The sequence below is a fragment of the Callithrix jacchus genome, chromosome 14 (assembly GCF_049354715.1).
Source record: "Callithrix jacchus isolate 240 chromosome 14, calJac240_pri, whole genome shotgun sequence".
Taxonomy (NCBI): Eukaryota; Metazoa; Chordata; class Mammalia; order Primates; family Cebidae; genus Callithrix; species Callithrix jacchus.
In genome coordinates this window covers 41,958,641-41,981,401 of record NC_133515.1, presented here as the reverse complement: position 1 = coordinate 41,981,401, position 22,761 = coordinate 41,958,641, and the positions used below count along the sequence as shown (strand labels likewise).

The 22,761-nt window shown below is 44.4% G+C and overlaps 1 long non-coding RNA gene and 1 pseudogene across 5 annotated transcripts in view; both read right to left on the bottom strand.

Moving 5' to 3' along the window:
- Positions 1–1,782: 1,782 nt before the first annotated feature.
- LOC128929528 (regulatory factor X-associated protein pseudogene) lies at positions 1,783–7,251 on the bottom strand (annotated as a pseudogene). The gene is made up of 3 exons (XR_013526037.1): positions 7,217–7,251; positions 6,895–6,964; positions 1,783–4,916 (listed from the first exon to the last, which is right to left on the bottom strand). The product of XR_013526037.1 is annotated as a regulatory factor X-associated protein pseudogene (transcript).
- Positions 1,783–22,761, bottom strand: part of LOC144579265 (uncharacterized) — a 62,707-nt gene continuing 41,728 nt past the window's right edge. The window contains exons 6-10 of one of the 4 annotated variants that reach the window (XR_013526486.1): positions 11,249–11,396; positions 9,142–9,330; positions 7,663–7,873; positions 7,217–7,287; positions 4,846–6,971 (exon numbers count right to left, since the gene is read on the bottom strand). This is a non-coding gene — a long non-coding RNA (uncharacterized LOC144579265). Of the gene's footprint in view, positions 9,331–9,403; positions 9,617–11,248; positions 11,397–22,761 lie in introns of those variants that run through there. The other 3 variants (XR_013526484.1, XR_013526483.1, XR_013526485.1) reach the window with 3 other exon arrangements.

The window sequence follows — 22,761 nt, the reverse complement described above, 5'->3', positions numbered from 1 at the left end:
CTTTGGTATCTGGCTTCTTTCATTTAGTACTACATTTTATTTTATTTTCTGTTTTAAATTTTTTACAATTTAGCTTAATTTTAATGTTTCCCGAGTGTTATTTTTACCAGGTACGCAGGTTTAAATTATGAATATTGACAGCATCCATTATATAACCACACTTGCAGTTATTAAGGATTTAATCATTTTCTAATATTAGCCTATTTTCTACACTGCTTTTTCACATATAGGCCCATTAACAAATAGGTAAAGTGCAATTTAAAAAATATATATATATATGAAAGAAAAAAAAATCAGTCAGTCTTATCTTGTTCTTCTGGCCACTATAAAGTGACTCATATAATTTTTGCCAAATTAGCCATTTTTTCTTGGCATTAGATAGACAAGATTTTAGCTTTTGTTTGTTTTTGAGATGGAGTTTTGCTCTTGCTGCCCAAGCTAGAGTGCAGTGGTGCAATCTCAGCTTACTGCAACCTCCACCTCCTGGTTTTAAGTGATTCTCCTAACTCAACTTCCCAAGTAGCTGGGATTACAGTCTGGCTAATTTTTGTATTTTTAATAGAGACAGGGGGAAAAAATGGAATGTCTGTTACATTTCTCGGTTTGAGTGTTTCTGGAAAACTGCAGTATGTGTGAAGACCAATTTCCATGCTGGCATTGCATGCATCCAAATATTAATACACAGAGGCACAGAATTACAGCAACAAAAGAGCATATTTCAACACTGGCATGCCCCGTTCCCCTGGTTATTGCTTGCTTTGCTTAGTCATTTAGTACTACGTTTTAAAGGTTTATCTATGCTGTAGTGTGTGTCTGAACTTTATTGCTTTTCATGTGGCATAATCTCATTGTATGACTACACCACATTGGCTTATCCATTCATCCGTTACTAGACATTTGGGTGTTTCCACTAGCAATCTATATTTATTGAGAGTTTATTCTGTGCCAGGCAGCACCTGGCTAAGTTATTCACCCATTTCACAGATAAGGAGGCAGAGAGTCTTAAGAATTTGTCCAAGATTAAGGGCTAGCTAGCAAGTGCTAGCAATAGCTGGGATTTGAACTCAGGCATTTTAGACTTCAAAGGTAATAGATTCACATGACAGAACACTAGAAAGACATAATATGGTGAGAATGGAAATTCCCCCTTTCCCCAAGTTTCCCAGTCACCACCTATCCCCTCCCTTAGAGGCATCTACTTTTGCCACTTTAAAGAATTCTTCCAGAGAATTTATTTATTTATTTATTTTTTGAGACCGAGTTTCGCTCTTGTTACCCGGGCTGGAGTGCAATGGCGCAATCTTGGCTCACCGCTACCTCCACCTCCTGGGTTCAGGCAATTCTCCTGCCTCAGCCTCCCGAGTAGCTGGGATTACAGGCATGCGCCACCATGCCCAGCTAATTTTTTTGTACTTTTAGTAGAGACGGGGTTTCACCATGTTGACCAGGATGGTCTCAATCTCTTGACCTCGTGATTCACCCGCCTCGGCCTCCCAAAGTGCTGGGATTACAGGCGTGAGCCACCGCGCCCAGCCCTATTTATTTATTTTTACCCCAACATGTAAGAATTACAATTTACTGAATAATCTGCCCCATTGGTTTGAAATGTCACTTTTATGTATACCACATTTCTATATGTGTTTCCATTACTCTTTTCAGAACCGTTCTTTTTTGCCTATCTTCTATATTTGCCATTTCTCTAGAATCCTTTTTATTAACTTCTTTTTGATTTTTAAAAATTTCTTCTTTTTTTAAGGTTTTATCCATTATGTTCATTCATTCTTTTTCTTTTTTTCTTTGAGTCTTACTCTGCTGTCCAGGCCAGATTTGCACTGGTGCAACCTCAGCTCACAGCAAACTCTACCTCTTGGTTCAAGTGATTCTTGTACCTCAGCCTCCTGAGTAGCTGGGATTACAGGTGCACATCACCACGCCTGCCTAATTTTTGTATTTTTAGTAGAGACAGGGTTTTGCCATGTTGGCCAAGCTGGTCTTGAACTCCTGGCCTCAACTGATCCACCTGCCTTGGCCTCCCAAAGTGATAAGATTACAGGTGTGAGCCACTATGCCCAGCCTGCTCATTCCTGTGTTCCTTTTAGTCTTTATTTCTGAAAATTTCTCCCCTTCCAAATTCCTGGTTTAATAAGGACTTGTTTATTTTGAGGAAAAAAGTTCCAAACATCAGGCTGTTCACAAAAATAACCCACAGTATCCACTTTAGAAAACAAATCTTAAGACTATAACACTAATTATTTTTCTAGAGAATGGATGTGACACAGCAACTCTCATTCACAAAAATACACTGTAACATTTGTGTTGAACTGCCCCACACAGCATACTAATGTGGGGGTATAACACACACACTTGTAACCCAAAGCTGCTTTCAGAAGCTACTCAGCTAAATGACATTGCCTCTGCAGTTAGGGAAGCAACTACTGAACTTATGTATGAATGAAAAGAACTGTACTCCCTGCATAACAAGAGATTATTTTGGAGACAGTTGATAAAAACCATACATCCTTTTTATTGTTAAGTCATAAAGCGGTATCAAAATTGACCAGATGTGGTGGCTCATGCCTGTAATCCCAGGATTTTGGGAAGCCGAGGCAGGCTGATCACAAGGGCAAGAGATGGAGACCATCCTTGTCAACACGGGGAAACCCTGTCTCTACTAAAAGTACAAAAATTAGCTGGGTATGATGGTGCATGCCTGTAGTCCCAGGTACTCAGGAGGCTGAGGCAGGAGAATCGCTTGAACCCAGGAGGCAGAGGTTGCAGTGAGCTAAGATGCACTCCAGCCTGGCGAAAGGACAGAGGGAAACTCTTTCATAAGAGGAGTAGTGTATTCAGAAGTTTGTTGAACAGTCTGATTTACAGTAAAAGATTTTCTGTGACCTGGGTTGTGAAGGGTTCTATTAATGCCAGGCCATAGCCTTACATTTCCTCATGTTAGCACACCAGAGACCTGATGACCTGATTTTCTTTGGAATAGTTTTTCATAAAAGTTTGTTAATGTATCGTCATTTCCTTGTAAGGGCAAGACTTAACAAGGTAATACAGAAGTGCTGGAGATAGGTAACAGCCCTCAAACTCAATGAGCTTCTGTGGGCTATTTGCATAATGTGCCGTTGTAGGAAAAGATTGGTTTCAGCAGACACTATAAGCATATACTACTGTGGTGCTTAGCAGGAATCTCAAAATTAAATGACAGAAGGCATTACTTGTCTCCGGATATTTTCTTAAAAAGCAGCTTCAGGTTTTTAGTTGGTTCACATGTCCATTCAGGTCTGTTAACCTGATAGGTTGGGCTGAGGAGGGGTGATTTTTATCCAGGTATAAGGTATCCGTGATTGAATTCCTGCCTGATAGATGCATGGTCAGAAGGCCCTCATAGAGTCTTACCCTTTGAGGGACTAGTTGGTGATCCAGTCCAGTCTCCCTCCAGGTTTTAATTAAGTCTTGGTCTCTAGCCTGGAAGGGATTAAGTGGCAGGTCCGTGGAGAAGAAGCAAACTCATGAACAGAAGTCAGTATTTCACTTAGCAATTTTAAATAATGTCTAATACCTCCTTCCCTTTCTAAGATACTATAGCCTGATCTTAGCCCCAAGGTGGCTAGGAAAGGTCTCTCATACATAATTCCTAAAGGGCTCAACGGGAGCCTGTTTCTGGGAATTACCCAAATCTTCAGCAGGAGAGAAGGTAGTACTTTGTCCCAAGTTCGATTAGTTTCCTGGCACACTTTGGCAGCAGTTTTTGTTTGTTTGTTTGTTTTGTTTTGAGACAGAGTCTCATTCTGCTGCCCAGGTTAGAGTGCAGTTGCATGATCTCTGATCACTGCAATCTCCACCTCCCACATTCAAGAGATTCTTGTGCCTCAGCCTCCCAAGCAGCTGGGACTACATGCCCAGCTAATTTTTTGCATTTTTAGTAGCGATGGGATATTGCCATGTTGGTCAGGCTGGTCTCAAACTCCTGGCCTCAAATAATTTGCCTGCCTCAGCCTACTAAAGTTCTGGGATTACAGACGTGAGCCATCACACCTGGCCTAATTATTCTTTTTTTTTTTAACAACTGGACTTTAATGAATTAATTTTTTTTTTTTTTTTTTTGAGACGGAGTTTCCCTCTTGTTAACCCAGGCTGGAGTGCAATGGCGCGATCTCAGCTCACCGCAACCTCCGCCTCCTGGGTTCAGGCAACTCTCCTGCCGTAGCCTCCCGAGCAGCTGGAATTACAGGCACGCACCACCGTGCCCAGCTAATTTTTAGTATTTTTAGTAGAGACGGGTTTTCACCATGTTGACCAGGATGGTCTCGATCTCTTGACCTCGTGATCCACCCGCCTCGGCCTCCCAAAGTGCTGGGATTACAGGCGTGAGTCCTTGTACATCTTGTTGCGGTGTTTCTTGCACATCCACGGCTTGCGCTGCTTGGGCACCTGGCTTGTGGACTCGCTGCAGCCTTCGTAGGTGCAGGTCTTGCTCATGCTGCCCCCGCTGCTGCCCTCGCCCCTCCCCCGACGGGGTCTCTTGGTCCTCCAAATCCTCCAAACTAGCTGCGTTCTCACCTCCCCCCGGAGGGTCCGAGGTGTCCAGCAGGTCCGTCTCGTCCTCCCCAGCCTCCTCCTCGCCATCCCCGGCCCCTTCGCACAGGTACCTAACGGACTTGCCCGACCCGACGCTGCCCCCGGGAGCCGCGGCCTCGTCCGGCCCAGCACAGGGCTGCATCACCAGCAGGGTGAACTGCGAGGCCGCAGCCGCCACCGGGGTTGGCGCCAGGGTGGGAGCCGCAGCCGAGGCTAGGGTCGCGGGGTGGGGCACGCCGCTGGCGGCCCCCGACTCCCGCGCCCTCCGCGACATCCTGAGCCTCCGTGCTGCTGAGAGCTGGCCGGGGTCCACGACCCCGGGCTTTCAGCACCTGCCAGGCCTAACTGCACTTGGCAAACCAAAGACTGAGAACACGCGAGGGTAAAAGGCGCCGGAGCCGCGAAGGTGCCTCAACTGCGCCTCCTAATTACTCTTTAAATAGTTTCAGTTTTTTAGTCTTTCTGATGGGCTGTGGCTGTGCTGCATGAAGTTTCCATTCAGTGTCTAGGGCTTGAGACACTTCCTGTACTACCTGAGAGACGAACACCACGCCATTGTCTTTCTGACTCATCAAAGGGAGTTCATACTGGGGAATTATCTCTTTAGTAAGGTGTGGGTCACTTTGGCTGCCCTTTCTGTTCGGATAGGGTATACCTCTTCCCATCCTGTAAATGTGTCTACAAAAATCCAGAAAGATGGGTTTTGTACAAAAAGATGCCCGGTAGCCTCCAGGTGCCTGTGACATTGTGGTGAAATTAACTTGCTAATTCTTGCATGGAGAGTCCCCCGGATGTTGTACCCCCAAGTGGGTAGGACCCAGTTTTAGGGCAGTTTGAGCACATTACCCCTTCAGCCTCCTGGAAGACCTGCTCAGAGGCAGGGGGATCAACCCCTGGCGACCTGGTAACACTTTAGAGAAATAGGCAGTCGGTTTTCAGTCAGTTCCTAAGTTTTGAGTTAGGACTCCCAAGTCCATGCCTTGTTTTTTGTGTATAAATAAATCAAAGGGCTTTCGTAAATCTGGAAGGCCCAGCACAGAGGCAGTCTTTAACTTTTCCTTGACTTTATTTATTTATTTTGAGATGGAGTTTCGTTCTTGTTGCCCAGGCTGGAATACAGTGGTGCAATCTCTGCTCACTGCAACCTCTGCCTTGATGTCAGCAAACTCTGCATCGATCTCTGCTCACTGGAACCTCTGCCTACTGGATTCTCCAGCCTCAGCCTCCTGAGAGCTGGGATTATAAGTGCTTGCCACCACGCCTGGCTAATTTTTGTATTTTTTAGTAGAGACGGGTTTCGCCATGTTGGCCAGGCTGGTCTTGAACTCCTGACCTCAGGTGATCGGACTGCCTTGGCTTCCCAAAGTGCTGGGATTACAAGCATGAGCCACCGCGCATGGCCTCTTTGACTTTAATAAAAGAATTTTGGTATTCTGAAGTCCAGATCAGGGGCTCAGATTTTTTTCCTTTTAGGGCCTAACATTCAGAATCCAAATTCAACAGAATCCCACCATTCCTAGAAATCATTGCGGTTGTTTACAGGAGATGGGGACAGTTACCCAGGCGATTGCCTCCAGGTGGCCACAGGGAGGGTTTCTGTGCCCCATATTCACTTCAGACCTGAAATATTTTACTGTCTTCTGGCAGATCCAGGCTTTCTTTTTGGAAACCCAGTAGCCTGTTTCCACTAGGAAAATCACTGCTTGAGTGGTATTTTCAAGGAAAGCTCTTAAGGTCTTACAACAAAGATTTCATCCACACATTGTAAAAGCACTCCTGTCGGCCAAAGTTCCCTTACTTTCCATGCCAAAAATTTCCCAAAGATTGTAGGGGAATTTTTAAGTCCTTGAGAAAACACTGACAGTACTGCTGATTAACCTGTGTTCCAGCCTCAGCCTTTCAAATGCAAAGATCTCTTGTGATTCCTTGTCTAATGCAAAACAAGGCATCTTTTTGAGCCAAATCTATAAACCAACATAGTTCTCCTGATAAGGTGATCAGCAAGCTATAGCCATAGCGGTTAGGTACCATGGGGTATATGTCCTAGACTATTTCATTGCTAGCCCTAAGTCTTGTACAAACTGGTAGTCGTCTTAATGGGACTTGCATGGTGGTAAAACAGGAATGTTAAAGGGAGGATTATAGGACCAAATCAGTCCTTGTGCCAAAAAAGGCTTCCAAGAGTGACTGAGTCCCCTTTCATGCCACTTCCTTTAATGGATATTCTGTGTCTCTCTTTTTATTTAATTGTTATGAGTCTGGCTGTGACCACTCTCCCTGGCTTCCCCAGGCCCAAACATCTCTCCTTACCTGCATGAGAATTTCTTCTGGAATGTCCTGAACTGCTTCGTTCTCTGGTTGGAGCAGGAATAGTTGAAACCTGCAAACTTATTCAGAAGGAATCATTATGTCTAGGCATCTGGGGCGAAAGACAAGTTGAGCATACAATTTGGCAAGCAAATCCCAGCCCAGGAGGGCCAGTGGGCATTAAGTATGTACAAGAAACTATGCTCTAGGCTGGTCTCTCCTAAATGGTAACCTAAGGACTGTAGAGAGGGGTAATGGTGTCTCCCAGTATTCCTGTAACAATAATGGTTTTTCCCAAAGTTGGACAGAGACAATTGTTACTTACTTAATATGTGGCACTGTGTCAACTAAAAGGTCCATCGATCTGTTCCCCACTGTCAGTTGTATCCAGGGCTCCTGTGGGGATATAGCCACCGGTTGCTCCAAGTCTAAGGGACTCCATGGGATGCATCAGTCTTCATCTAAATATTCTTTTCTCTCCTCATCTGATTTGGAGGGAGGCTGCACTTGCCAGCTGCTTTGGTCAATTTGGGACAGTCCTTTTTCCCATGTCCCTCCTTCTTACAATAGGCACATGTTTTTTCATAAGGGGGCATGGACCCCTCTTTACTTTGATTTCTTCCTTTTCCTTTAGGTGGTAGTCAAGTGCAGCTGCCAGCGAGCTGCTTGTTGCTTCAATTTGCACTTTTCCTGAGCCTCATCCTGAGCATAGTATACTTTAAAAGCTAACTCCACTAAATATGAGATTGGCAACCCAAGGATCCCACTTACCATTTGCAGTTTTCTCTGAATATCAGGGCTTCTGGCTGATTAAGGTCACAGTGACCATTCTCTGATTGTCGGGTGCCTCAGGGTTAGTGTCAGTCTACTTTCCATGTCTGATGGAGTCTTTCTGTGAATTATGAAGGGTCCTCATATGCTTGCTGCTGTACTTCCTGTACCTTATTGAGGTTCTTTGCCTGAGGAATCCCTTTCTTTAAACCTTCAAGAATGCAATTCTGTTAGTGCCCTAAGTGGGAAGGACCTCATCATTTACATCCTAATCGGGCTCTGTGTTGGGGACTGACTCTTGGCAAGGGGCCATTGCTTCCCGCCTCCAGACAGAGCCTGTTTTCCTCTTCCCTAGCCTTTTCCGTGACCACAGGCCTTTCTTCTGATGTGAGCAGCACTTTAACAAAGTGAGTATCTGCCTTGTGGGGGTTGATAGGTCAGAAATCTAGACAAGAATAGCTCAGCCATTTGCTTGCATTGGGATGGGGGGATTACTGTTTTTCCAGCTGAACAGATCCAAAGTGGGAAAAGGAAATGTACCCACATCATGCCAACCTGTTGTCCATTCACGTTCAGTCCCCCAGTAGGGAACTAACGCAGAGGAAAGTGCCCTACCAAGGGGCCAGTGGCTCCCTGGCCAAATTGGGTTTTCTGTTCATTGCAGGAAGGGGAGAACACAGTCTGTCCTAATTCCATGGGGAGGACAGGTTTGGGAGTGTTCCCCTCCTACTCCAGACAATCCCATGAGGAGGGGGTGGTGCTGGAGCTACAGCTGACTGGGGAAGGGGCAGAGGATCAGGATGATTATTCAGGGGATGCAAAGCAGCAGACAGTGTCCTGTCTTCCCCATCTAATGATGGGGAGTCTAAAACCTTAGGTTTGGGTTGTTTTTTCTTTTGCAGCATCAAATTTTACCTCTTTTGAGTAGGTTCATTCTGATACAAGAGCATGGTAGCCTGGACATACAGGATTGCATCCTATTTTTTCTTTTCTTTTCTTTTCTTTTTTTTTTTTTTTAACCTTTTGTTCCAAGAAGTGTATTTTTTCTTGTCTTAGAGAACAGTTCCAGTTGCATTATAGTAGCATAACTTAAAGAACTGTTTGTCAGCCATTTTCCCCAAATTCTAAGACATATTCTGGCCAAGCAGCATTATAATAAAAAAGCAGTTTATTTTTCTTCATGGGCTCATAGCTGAAAGTGGCCCAATCCTGGAGAATGCAGCCAAGGATGCTACTTTCTGGGATCAATTCCAAATTTGCCATGTTCAGTCTTTTCACATACACACATATACACACAGACACACACACACACAACCCCCCCAAAAATAAAGCCCATAAAATCACAAACAAAAAAACATAACTCTTACAGGAAACAAGCAAGTGAGTATAATCCACCATTCTATTACTCCCCAGAAGGCCCTCTCCACATTACAAGCAGAGAGAGTGAGAGATATGGCTGTGTACACCCCAGCGACTTACCATTCAAACCAAAACTGGAAGTCCAGATAGCAGTCTGAGATGTTTCTCTGCTCTAAGCTTCTAGAGCACCAACAGCAGCCGACACTGACCTAGCGGAGTGACTTTAGGTCTCCCCATCCAACAAGCCTGGGCAGCTTCTGGCACTCATTTGCCTGACCTGGCTGGGGCCTCCTGCCACGTTGCCAAAATCTGTTACAGAACCCCAAAACTTATGTCAGGTACCTGATGCACAGTAAGCCAAACACTGACACATGAGTGCTTCGGAGCAGAGAAAGGTTTATTCAGATTGTCCAAAGCATGAGGGTGGAAGAGGCAAATTCTCAAATTCCACCTCCCTTTGCACATAACTGATGGCTTTTATGAGTAAGGAAGGTGTGTGGGAAGTGAGATCCCCTGATGATCAAAGCTGCTTGCATCCCTTGGCCAAACTTCTGCATGCCATCAAGGAGGTCAGCATGACCAAGGATCACTGTTCCTTATAAGAAAAACAAGCTCATTAATGTTGCAAGCATCCCCTGGGGATGAGGATATGAAGTTAATCACTTGTTAGTGACTACCCTCTACCAAAATGACCACCTGCAAGCAATCCTGCCTGGAGGCAGTTAAGGACAAAGAGAAAGGAAAGTAAAACAAACATGGTTTTTATAACAGGCTTGGTTACATTGCTATATTTCATCTAAGTGATGGCTATAAAGTTTCTCTCTGCTTGCCACATTTAACAGAGATATAAAAAGCTAGATATAAAACCCTTTCTTGCTAAAAGGCTGGTCTTGAAGAGTCTATCACGAAGGCTCATCGTGAATACATCATGAAGGCTCACTTGGGAAGACATTGGGGCAAGACAACTGGTGAGGCAAAAAGAACAAGCAGGGGCTGGTATGGAAATTCAGCTAGTCTGTTTTAAAGAGCCTCTGGGCAGGCAACTTCTGAGGAGGACAACACTGTCAGCAGAAGTGCCATCGTATAAACATTACACCTTCACAAAAGTTTCCTGGCCCTATTGTCCCCTCTGTGTCCTCCTCATTTCAGTTAACATGGCTCATTTAAAAAAACAGCAAACGTCACCATTTGATGTCTCCTGTCTCATTTATTTAACACACTTGTTCTGTGTCTGGCTAAGAGGACCAGCAACTCCTTGTTTTAAAAGGGGTTTAGACCAGGCATGGTGGCTTACACCTGTAATCCCAGCACTTTGTGAGGCCGAGAACACTTGAGCTCAGGAGTTCGAGACCAGCCTGGCCAATATGGTGAAACCCCATCTCTACTAAAAATATAAAAATTAGCTGAGTGTGGTGGTGCACGCCTATAACCCCAGCTACTCAGGAGGATGAGGCAGGGGAATGGCTTGAACCTGGAAGGCGGAGTTTGTGGTGAGCCAAGATTGCCCAATGCATTCAGCCTGGGCCACAGAACAAGACTATGTCTCAAAAAATATATATATATATTAAAAAACAATTTAAAAAAGTAAGGTGGTCTTTAGTGGTCTGTTTAGGTTTTAAAATTCTTACATTATTCATAAACACATATGAGCTGTTTACAATCCACATAGCTCCACAGAGATTATCATGAAAAAGGCTGGTCCTCCTCCTTACTCCTGATTATCATCTCCCAAAGGCAGCCACTTTTAAGTATTTTTGCATTATTTATTGACATTTGCCTCCATATTTAAATAATGTGCTTATATCGCCACTTCTTCATTTTTCTGTTTGTGTTTATTTCCTCCGATGTAGATAAGAATTTAGCTCTTTCCTAACATCTACCCACACCACACCACAGTTGTGTCTCAACCTTTGGTTAAGTCGGTGCTCTCAGTTCATGTTCTTTACTAAATATTCGTCATAGCCATAGTGTACCATGACTGTTTCTCAGACCACTTTCCCCCATCATTTTTACCTCATTGGTTTGCCTCTTTTCCTATGAATTGATTATGAATTCATCCCCCAAATCTCTGATAGCATTATTTAACCTTGTATATACATCAAATTTTTTTTTCTTAATCTTACCTGGTTCCCCTGTTCCAGGTTGAGTGCTGTATTCATTTCCTAGGGCTGCCATAGCAAAGCACCACAGACGGGGTGGCTTAAATAAGAAAAATTAATTTTCTCACCGTTCCGGAGACATCCAAGATCAAGGTGTCCGCAGGGTTGGTTTCTTCTGAGGCCTCTCTTCTTGTCTTACATAGATGGCCGTCTTCCCGTGGCTTCTGGCTTCACATGATCTTCCCTGTGTATCTCTCTGTGTCCAAATTTCCTTACCTTAAAAGGACGCCAGTTAGAATGGGACATCAATTTAAAAGAAAAGAAAAAGGACACTAGTCATATTGTATTGGGGCCCACCCTACTGACTTCATTTTTACTTACTTACCTCTTTAAAGGCCCTGTTTCCAGGTTTGGTTACACACTGAGACACCGTGGTTAGAACTTTAACATGACTTTTGGAGTGACACAACTTGGCCCAGAACAGGCACTTTGGTTATTAGTTTTTGCTCTTGTTGTTAAAGAGAAAGTCTCACTCTGTTGCTCAGGCGGGAGGGCAGTGGTGTGATCTTGGCTCACTGCAGCCTCCTACTCCTGGGTTCCAGTGATCCTCACACGGCAGCCTCCCGAGTAGCTAGGATTACAGGCACGTACCACCATGCACAGCTAATTTTTGTATTTTTAGTAGAGAGTGGGTTTCAGCATGTTGGTGAGGCCGATCTCAAACCCCTGACCTCAAGTGATCCTCCTGCCTCAGCCTCCCAAAGTGCTGGGATTACAGGTGTGAGCCACCGAACCTTGGCTATTCTCTAGAGCTCGGGCATAGCTACTGTTCTGGGGATTCTCTTTACCTTCACCGTGGTCATTTCTCACATTCCTCTCCTGTCTTCTGGATCCCACAGACGCTGCCTTTTGGTTTGCTTCCCTGTTTGGTGGCGTATATCCTTCAGCTTCCCAGGGAAGGTCATGGGGATATAAACTTTTCAAGACCTTTGCCTGAGTGAAATGGGTTTATTTGACTCTTTCACTGACTGGATAGTTTGATTCTAGAATTGTAGGTAAGCAGTTTTAAATGCATTTATTCATTGTTGTTCTAGATTTCATTCTTGCTGCTGAAATCCTGTGCTATCCTGACTTCAGAGCTTTTATTTGTGACCTGTAATTTTCCTCTCTGGTAGCTTTAGTATCTTTATCTTTTTTGAAACAGAATCTCACTCTATTGCCCAGGCTGGAATGCAATGGCATGATCTCGGCTCACTGCAACCTCCGTCTCCCAGGCTCAATCGATTCTCCTGCCTCGGCCTGCCTCGGCCTGCCTCGGCCTCCCAAGTAGTTGGTACTACAAGCACACACCACCGTACCTGACTAATTTTTGTATTTTTGGTAGAGATGGGGTTTCACCATGTTGTCCAGGTTGGTCTTGAACTCCTGACCTCAAGTATCAGTCTGCCTCAGCCTCCCAAAGTGCTGGGATCACAGGCGTGAGTCACCACGCCCAGCCAGTATGGGTGCTTTTTAATTCATAATGGTAAATACTTAGTGAGCTTTTTTAACCTGGCAAGTTATGTGCTTAGTTCTGAGATATTTCAATTTTATCACATTTTTCTTTGAAGTGGCGGAAGACTTACTAGTTTAATGTGGGATTTTATGAAATGTAAGTTTATTTTTCTCTTGTTTTCCATTTTTAACCTTTTGCCTTTTTTCAAAAATTAGGAAGATTTTTCTCAGCTTTATTTTCTACTTTTCTAAATTTTCTGCTATATATTTTTATCTGCCCTATGATTTTAATTTCCAAGAAGTAGCTCTTTTTTTCTGGAAGGAAATGCTATTAGAAAAATGAGTTCATTATGTTTATCTAATATCAATTATTTTAAAATTTCCCTGAATCAACTGTTTTCTTTTTCTTTCTTCTCCTTCTCCTGTGTGTTTATACCTCTGTCTCTGCTCTTGGACGTGTTCTTGCAATACCTGATGACCAAGTTTACCACTCGTCTGTCCACACTTAACACTGAGGCACTAAAAGTTGATGATGGACACTCTAGTCTTGTCACGGTGGAGTTGTAATAGGAGGTTAGTCAGCTTGGTTTACTTTCCTCCTGCTACACATTTAAGTTTTATAGTTCTCCATTCTGATGGTTACTATCATTGAAATTGTAATTTTTGTCTACCACAAACACTTCTACTATGGAAGGGAGGCACTTTCCCGTATCCTGTCTGAACCTCCTTTCTTATGTAATGCTAGCAACTGCCCCAGAATTACGTTCTGAAAACAAGCTGATTTGTATTTTTTCCTCTTGGAAATCTTGAAGAGCTTCCGGTCTTTTAGAACCCATTTTCAGCTCCTTGTCAAGGCTTTCTGTGATCTGACTCCAAACGGACTTTACAAAGCCCTGTACTGTATTCCACTCCGTATCTCAGGATGCCAGCCATTTCCTGAGTGCACTGTATTATACGCGCTATGGCACCGTGTCCTTTGTCTTTCGGGTTGTTCTCTTGGCTGTAGTTTCTCTCCTGTGGTCTCTGTGAGCCCATCAAGTAGATAGTTCAAGTAGATACTTTTCTGCTCTTAGCTCTCGTGGAACTCACAACCGCTTCGGCCTTTCAAAGTGCTGGGATTATAGATGTGAGCCACCACGTCCGGCTCCGTAAATTATTTTCAATACTAATTGCTTATTTATGTGATATTGTCAGGATGTATGCTGCTAATTCTACTAGATTGTGAGTTCCACGAGAGCTAAGAGCAGGAAAGTATCGACTTGAAGTATCTACTTCACGTTTCAGCCAGGTAAACAATGCAGTTCCTGCTCTTAGCTCTCGTGGAACTCACAATCTAGTAGAATTACTTTTGCAACATACATCCTGACCATATCACAAAAATAAGCAATTAGCACTGAAAATAATTTACGGCGCCGGGCACGGTGGCTCACGCCTGTAATCCCAGCACTTTGGGAGGCCGAGGCGGGTGGATCACAAGGTCAAGAGATGAGACCATCCTGGTCAACATGGTGAAACCCCGTCTCTACTAAAAATACAAAAATTAGCTGGGCATGGTGGCGGGCGCCTGTAGTCCCAACTACTCAGGAGGCTAGGGCAGGAGAATTGCCTGAACTCAGGCGGCGGAGGTTGCGGTGAGCAAGATGGCGCCATTGCACTCCTGGCTGGGTAACAAGAGCGAAACTCTGTCTCAAAAAAAAAAAAAAAAAAAAAAAATTTTTACGGCCCGGCGCGGTGCCTCATGCCTGTAATCCCAGCACTTTGGGAGTCCGAGGCGGGTGGATCATGAGGTCAACAGTTCGAGACTATCCTGGTCAACATGGTCAAACCCCGTCTCTACTAAAAATACAAAAATTAGCTGGGCATGGTGGCGGGCGCCTGTAGTCTCAGCTACTCAGGAGGCTGAGGCGGGAGAATTGCTTGAACCCAGGAGGCGGAGGTTGCAGTGAGCGAGATCGCGCCATTGCACTCCAGGCTGAGTAACAAGAGCGAAACTCTGTCTCAAAAAGAAAAAAAAAAAAAAAGAATTACAAGTTTCGTTTTCGAGGTTATTTTCAAAAGACATGGGAATCGTGTTTGGAGTCTGGGTATCTTACCTGACCCATTTGTTCAGATAACACTTCCAAGGTTAGATTCATTTTTAACGCATGGTAACAGTTAGGCATATTTATGCAAGTCTACAGACTGCAGAAGAGGATGAAGATTATATCCTTTTCAAAGCTGTCATTTACAACCTTGTCAAATTAGATCTTTTCAACTAATTTTATGATATATAACCCTTATAAGCCATAAGAAATCATTTTTATCTCTGAGATAACTTTTAAAAATAGCAAAATTCGCCTCTTTTAAATTAGTGTACAGTTCTACAAGTTTTGACAAATGCATCGTTTTTCATTTGTTTGTTTGTTTTTTTTTTGAGATGAAATCTCGCTCTGTTGCCCAGGCTGGAGTGCAGTAGCATGATCTCGGCTCACTGCAACCTCCACTTCCCCGGCTCACTGCAACCTCCACTTTTGCCTCAGCCTCCCAAGTAGCTGAGACTACAGGTGTGCACCACCACGCCTGGGTAATTTTTGTATTTTTAGTAGAGACGGGGTTTCACCATATTGGCCAGGCTGGTCTCGATCTCCTGACTTCATGATCGGCCCACCTCAGCCTCCCAATGTGGGAAATACAGGCGTAAGCCACCACGCCCAGCCAACAAATGCATAGTTTTATAACCATCACCACCACCGGCACCACCCCCTAAAATTCCCTCACAGCATTTTGTAGCAATCCATTCCCACCAACCCAACTTTGGCAAATGCTGACCTCTTTTCTGTCCCTGTAGTTTTGCCTTTTCTAGAATGTTGTATAAGTGGATCGTAGAGTATGTAGCCTTTCAAGTGAGGCTTCTTTCATTTAGCATAATGCTTTGAGATTCATCCTTGTCACTGAGTGGACCAACAGTTCATTCCCTTTTGTTGCTGAGTATGCTGTGGGTATACCACAATTTGTTTTCCATCTACCAGGTGAAGGATATTTGGATTATTTACCAATATTTGAATTTTGAACAAAGCTGCCATAAACATTAGCATAGAGTTTTTTGAGTAAATTGTTTTTATTTCCCTCGTGCTGGGATTTCTATTACGGAGTAACTGCATATTTAATTTTATAAGGCACTGCCAAACTCTTACAAAATGTCTGTATTACATATACAAGTTTCAAAAAAATTAAATCTATAATTCTTGATCAATTGTTATGTTAGATGTACCTGACATTTCTATATTTTTAAAAGGTGTAAGTATTTGTAGGACTTCAATGTCAAATCAGTGGGAGGTCAGTACTTCCAGCTGTCATACACATGGCTGAACAATTAAAAGCTTATGACTAGGCCGGATGCGGTGGCTCATGCCTGTAATCTTAGCACTTCGGGAGGTCGAGGCGGGCGGATTACCTGAGGTTCGGAGTTCAAAACCAGCCTGACCAATATGGTGAAACCTCGTCTTTAAAAAATAATAATAATAAATAATAAAAGAATAAAAAAAGAAAGCTTATGACTGCCAGATTTTTAAACATGCATCCTCTGGAATAACGTATGAGAGCCCCAGTTGCTCACATCCTCACCAGGACTTAGTGTTGTCAGTTTTTTTTTTTTAATTTTAGCTGTTCCAATACAAAGATGTAGTGCCTTTATTAGAGGGATCATTGATATGCAATATGCTGTATAGTTTTATAAGTATACCATTAGATTCATTTGACTTATATGCATCCATGAAGCCATTACCATAATTAAGGTAGAACACATCTATTACGCCACAGTTTCCCCACGCTCCTTTGTAATGCTCCCTTTCTGCCCCAGGACCCCTATTCAAACAATCACTGATCTGATGGCACCATAGATTAGTTTTACACAAATGGAATCATATACAGTATGCACTCTGTTTATGTCTGGCTTCTTTTATTTGGCATATTTTGAGATTCATCCATGTTGCTGTATATAGCAATAACGGACTTATTTTTATTGCTGACATGCAGTCATGGAATGGGTATGTGACAATTTGTTTATCCATTCACTTGAACATAAGGGTTGTTTCCAGCTTTTAGTAGTTAGAAACAAGCTGCTATGAACTGAGACAACTATTTTTTTTTTTTTTTTTTTTTTTTTTTGGAGACAGAGTCTCACTCTGTCACCCAGCCTGGAGTGCAGTGGCACGATTCTGGCTCACTGCAATCTCTGCCTCCCAGGTTCAAGTGATCCTCCTGCCTCAGCCTCCCAAGTAGCCAGGATTACAGGCACACACCACCATGCCCAGCTAATTTTATGTTTTTAGTAAAGATGGGATTTCACCATGTTAGCCAAGCTGATCTTGAACTCTCAACCCAAGGTGATCTACCTGCCTCGGCCTCCGAACGTACTGGGATTACAGCCATAAGACACCACACCCCGCCGAAACAACTATTTATTTTTATTCCATGGGACTCTGTTTGATATGAGACAATGATGTCTGTTTTTAAATCAACTTTACTGAGGCATAATTTGTAGTCTATAAAATATACTCTTCTAGGCTGGGCACCGTGGCTCATGCCTGTAATCCCAGCACTTTGGGAAGCTGAGATGGGCAGATCACGAGGTCAGGAGTTCAAGACCAGCCTGGCCAACATGGTAAAAGCCCGTCTCTACTAAGAATACAAAAAATTAGCTGGGCATGGTGGTGCACCTATAATTCCAGCTACTCGGGAGGCTGAGGCAGGAGAATGGCTTGAACCCAGGAGGTGGAGGTTACAGTGAGCCATGATCACACCACCATACTCCAGACTGGGTCATAGAGCAAGCCTCTGCAAAAATAGATAAATATATATACTTTTCTAAAGTGTATATAATTTGATGAATTGTAACAACTTCATACTTCCTCGTAACTGATACCACATCAAGATATAGAACATTGGCTTCACCCTAAATGTTCCCTTTGGGTCCTTTCTGGTTACTGTCTCCCACTCTCCTATCCCAAGCAACCACTGATTAGCTTTCAGTCACACCGTAGTAAATCTGTAATCCCTAGCATTTTGTAGAAATGAAATCATATAGTAATTCATTTTATGTATTTATTTCTTAATTTTGAGTAAGAGTCTTGCTCTGTCACTGAGGCTGGCGTGCAATGGCACCATCTCGGCTCACTGCAACCTCCTAGGTTGAAGTTATTCTTCTGCCTTGGCCTTCCAAGTAGCTGGGATTACAGGTCCCCGCCACCATGCCTGGCTCATTTTGTATTTTTTGGTAAAGATGGGGTTTCACCATGTTGGCCAGGCTGGTCTCAAACACCTGACCTCAGGTGATCTATCAGCCTTGGCCTCCCAAAGTGCTGGGATTACAGGCATGAGCCACCACACCTGGCCTAGGAATTAATTTAAGATTCTCATTTTCCTAAGCATATTTTTAAAACTCATCCATGTTGCAAGTATTGTTGGAAGTATCTGCAGTTCATTCCTGTTCATTACTGAGTGTATCTCACTGTATGAATTTTCCACAATGTGTTTATCAGTGGATTGTTGGGCGTTGGTTATTTCCAGTTTGGAGCTATTATGAGTAAAGTTGATATGAACATTTAACAACAAGCTACAGAACAGTTCTCTGGGTGACCTTGGACTCACCCAGTTCTTCCCTCTTTCTCCTTGTGTTCTCAAAAAGAACTGTAGAATGTGCTGGAAATGCAACATCCTGCGATAAAGAGGGACTGACAAGAACGGCTCAGGCTCTCTCTGTTCCTGTCCCTCTCTGAGAAACAAGATGTCCTTTAACACTTTTGCCCAGCGTGTCACGTGGTCCCCCAGGGTGTTAAATGCAGTGCAGGAGGTGTCCCTCAGCTGTGGTGCAAGTGTGGCATGTGCCCCACCTGTGAGAGTGCATCCACCCTGGGCAGCTTTCTTGAGCCTCGGGAGATCAGCTCACAATAAATTCCAGGCCTCTGTTATGCCTCATTGCCAACCTGTAAGTCATAAACCCTCTTCATGTAACTCGTGTGTGGGCGTTCCATCTCACAGGACTCAGGCAAGTTGGTAACCAGTGCACGATGAGCCTGCTTCACAAAATTGGCACAGTGAACAGGGTTCAGTTTGACAGAACCATGTTTTCCCGGTGAAAGGAGAGGGTGATGTCAACCTGCAGGGGGCAGAGGCTGCACTTGCAGCTGGACATTTTAATGGGAAAGGAGGGGTGATATGTGGGACATTAGGTCACATGCAAACAACCCTGTGGCTGTGACTGAGCTGGCTGAATGGGTGGAAGCAGAGAGAAAGTAAGGTGGAGCCAAAATGCCACACAGGATCCCTTGGTTGTTGGGCACTTATGTGATTGCTCATTGAGGACTCAAACATGGCACTTAAGAGAAAGAAGAGGAATGAGGTATCGGATGATCCCTGAAGGATCTGAGAGGAACCCACATGCAGAATGTGGCCTGTCACAGAAAGGGAGACGTCAGGTCTAAAGGACCACAGTCTTAGACATGGAGAAAGGCCAAGGAAGTCTCGTGCAGCCTGGCTGATGAATATATCTGATAAAGGGACACTGCAAACCCAAATGTCCTGGGCTGAATGGCACAGTTAGGAATGGAACCAAGGTCTCTGATCCCCACCAGAGGCCAATGGCTCTACACTCCTGTCAAAATAAAATGGGGCCAGATGCAGTGGCTCGTACCTATAACCCTAGTACTTTGAGGAACCAAGGCAGGAGGATCCCTTGAGCCCAGGAGTTAGAGACCAGCCAAAGCAACAAAGTGAGACCTCGCCTCTACAATAAATTTAAAACTTTTATGACTTAGCCAGGTGTGGTGGTGGGCTTCTGTAGTCCCAGCTGTGCGGGAGGCTGAGGCTGGAGGATTTACTAAACCTGGTAGGTTGATGCTGCACTCCAACCTGGGCAATGGAGAGAGATCCTGTCTTTAAAAAAAAAAAAAAAAAAAGATATAATGGGGAAAGATGGAAATTGTGCCTTTTTTGGAGTTCTTGGACACTGAAGGCCACATGACAGTATTTCCAGGTTCCTTTAGGGGAAAAATTAAGCTGGTGACACCAGGAAGCTTGCAGATGAACTCGGTGACCCATAGTGCTTATCTGCTTGCGGGTGGGGCCCTTTGGGCCATTTCAAGTGTCAGGGACCATGGTTCCCACCACTGAGTGCTTTATGGGCATTGTTGCTTGTGGCACAGAACATCACTGTCACCAGAGGGGCTATGACCCCTAACAACTAAGGATTTGAGCCTTAATAGTGGGGCACATCCCCTCCCACCTCCCACCGTATCATCCCACATTTTTACTGACTCATGAGCCATTGCCAACAGTCTAGCCATCTAGTCAGGGGAATGGCAACAGTGACCAGACTATTAAAAGGTCCCATGTGTGAGGACAAGGACTATGGCAACAGCTTGCTGTTGGAAGGGACTCTATATGCCACTCATGTGAATGCTCTGACTTCCACAGCTGCCCTTGGGAGGACTTATGTCATGTTTTTGGATACCCCATGGGATTTCACTCTGACCAAGGAAAATCCCCCCTGCCCAAGCAACATGACAGTGGGCGCAGTATCATGCAATACATTGGGTTTTCCATGTACTCTGTCATCCACAGGCCAATGGAGCAATTGAACGATGGAACAGCCAACTCACAAAGCAACTGAATAAAGGACATCAGGACAGTCTGTTAGTGGGGTGGTACCTCAATCTGACTAGGGCAGCGTGGATACTAAGCACTGTACTCCAAGGGAAACACAGCACTGCACGCATCTTGAAAAACACTGAGCTTGGTGTGGATGGAGGTGGACCAGGTACCTGCCTGATTAGTCTCCATCTGTGAAATTCCAATCTCAGTGGTCGCAATCATCCTTTTTTCTTTTTCCATTTAGAGTGCACATCCTGTAGGTGGTTTGTGGTTCAGGCTGCCAGAACACCCCAGACAGGGCCCCCAACTCTAATCTAGAGGTGATACTTCCACCAGGTACCCCTCTTCTATGAAATCCACAGGAATACAGCATGAAACCAAGAAGTACGAGGGTGTTAGGATTAGTGGCACCATGAACACCCAATTCTTCCATACAGGTGGGTAACTTTATCAACATGTCAGGATTGTCCAGGACAAACCTCCCTTCCCTGACTGGATGACTAAAGCCAAAAGGCCTGGGTCATGCAACAATAGGTAGTGTTGGGACTTCAGCAATCAGACTGGGACACTGCACTCAGGCCAGCCTCTATCTGACAGATAGGGAATACCCGAGGATGCAGGGAGTCTAAGGTGTGGGGCACTAACCTGTCACTCTGCTTTTTCCACAGGATGTGAAAGTAGAGGCCTGGAAGCATAATGCCTTTGTTGGGCTCTCCCAAGCTGTGGCCACCAAAGGAAAGTGCTGGATCTGCCATCCCAGACCCCATTCTGTCACAGACTACAGCAACCTTCTCGTCCTGCCAGTAGTAAACTCTACCAGTATTACAGTGGTGCAGTGAGTATCAACAGAGCCTCAGCCGTGGCTTACTGAGTGAAGATTTAGCACCTGCCACATGGCAGGGAGGGAGACTTAATTGGCCGAAGGTGGCAAAACATCATGACAACTACCAGCCTCGGTGGGCTGGTAGTTTTGACCCACTATGTTCCTTTACTTGGATGAGAAGCATCCCAGTGTTGACGATGGAAACAAGAATTGGACTACTGTTAGCTTTCTGTGTAGGGACTTCATGAACAATATTGAATGGGGGAAACCAAGTTCATAGAAATAATTTGAGACTTTGCTGGCAGAGGCTAATGCCTTCGTACCAATGAATGGGTTACTGAACAATAAAATAGGAGAAGGGGTGCTATGTGCACCTGAGGCTACATTTTTCCCTGTGAGCAGTCTAGGGTGACCCAAATATGGTGTGGTCAGTGTTATACACGAAAAGCTGACGAACGGTGGGATATTGCACGCTGGGCATGCTGGGGTGTCCCTCGATATTACCCTTGGAAATGAGTCACACCAGTGGGCCAGCAGCCTGAAGTCATACCCCAGGCTTACTAGACACCTGCCAGGAGGTGTAAGTGACCCTGGGTTTATGTTCTTTTTATGAGATTTTTGGTACCACACATAGGAGTCAGTGCTTGGGAAAAACTGGTAAGAATTCTGTCCCTGAGCATGGCAGATACTGCTTCCTCTATTGCCACTTCCTTGGCAGCTCAGCAGACATCCCTCAACTCCTTTGAGTTTTGTTTTTCTTTTTTGAGACAGAATTTTATGCTGTTACCCATACTAGAGGGCAGTGGCATGATCACAGCTCACTGTAACCTCAAACTCCTGGGCTCAAGTGATCTTCCACCTTAGCCTCCTAAGTAGCTCTGACTACAGGTGCACACCACCACACTTGGCTATTTTAAAAAATATTTAGGAGAGATGGGGGTCTCACTATTTTGCCCAGGCTAATCCTGAACTCCTGGCATCAAGCAATCACTCTATTTCAGCTTCCCAAAGCACTGGGATAACAAGCATGAACCACCACACCTGGCCAAGAGGATCGTATTAAACAAAGTAGTTACTTTAGACTTCCATTTACCAAACTGAGACAAGTGTGTTTGACTGCCAATAGCTGCTACTGTAGGTAGAGAACAACTTAGGTATTATAGAAAATTAGGGGAGATCTGGGAGGAGGCCCACTTGCTGCAGATACTGGGCCCCCCCTTAGGGACCCTTTTGGGACCTCTTTAGCAACTTGTTACCTGGATCTGGATCCGGGACTAGGTTGCTGCTGCAGGCAGACCTGATCAGCTGTTTGTGGAGCAGTCCTCCTGGGTCTAGCGAAATGCATTCTGACTATGGCTTAACAATGTTTCACTGACACTATGTCGTCAGTGTGTTACGCCGATCTGATAAGACAAATCTCTGCTTCCAGATACTAAGAGGTTGGTGGGCATATGAAATGGCCTCGCTTTGCTGGGGGGATAATCTGAATTAAGAGCACAGACTGCAGAACAGTTCTCCAGGTGGCCTTGGACCAACTTAGTTCTTTCTCCTTTCTCATTTATGGTTCTCTAGGATAACTGCGGAATGTGCTGGGAATATAGCATCCTGTGATGAAGAGAAACTGACCAGAACAGCCTCTTGTCTCTCCTAGAAATAGAATGTCCTTCATGTTTTTGTTTGTTTTGAGACACAGTT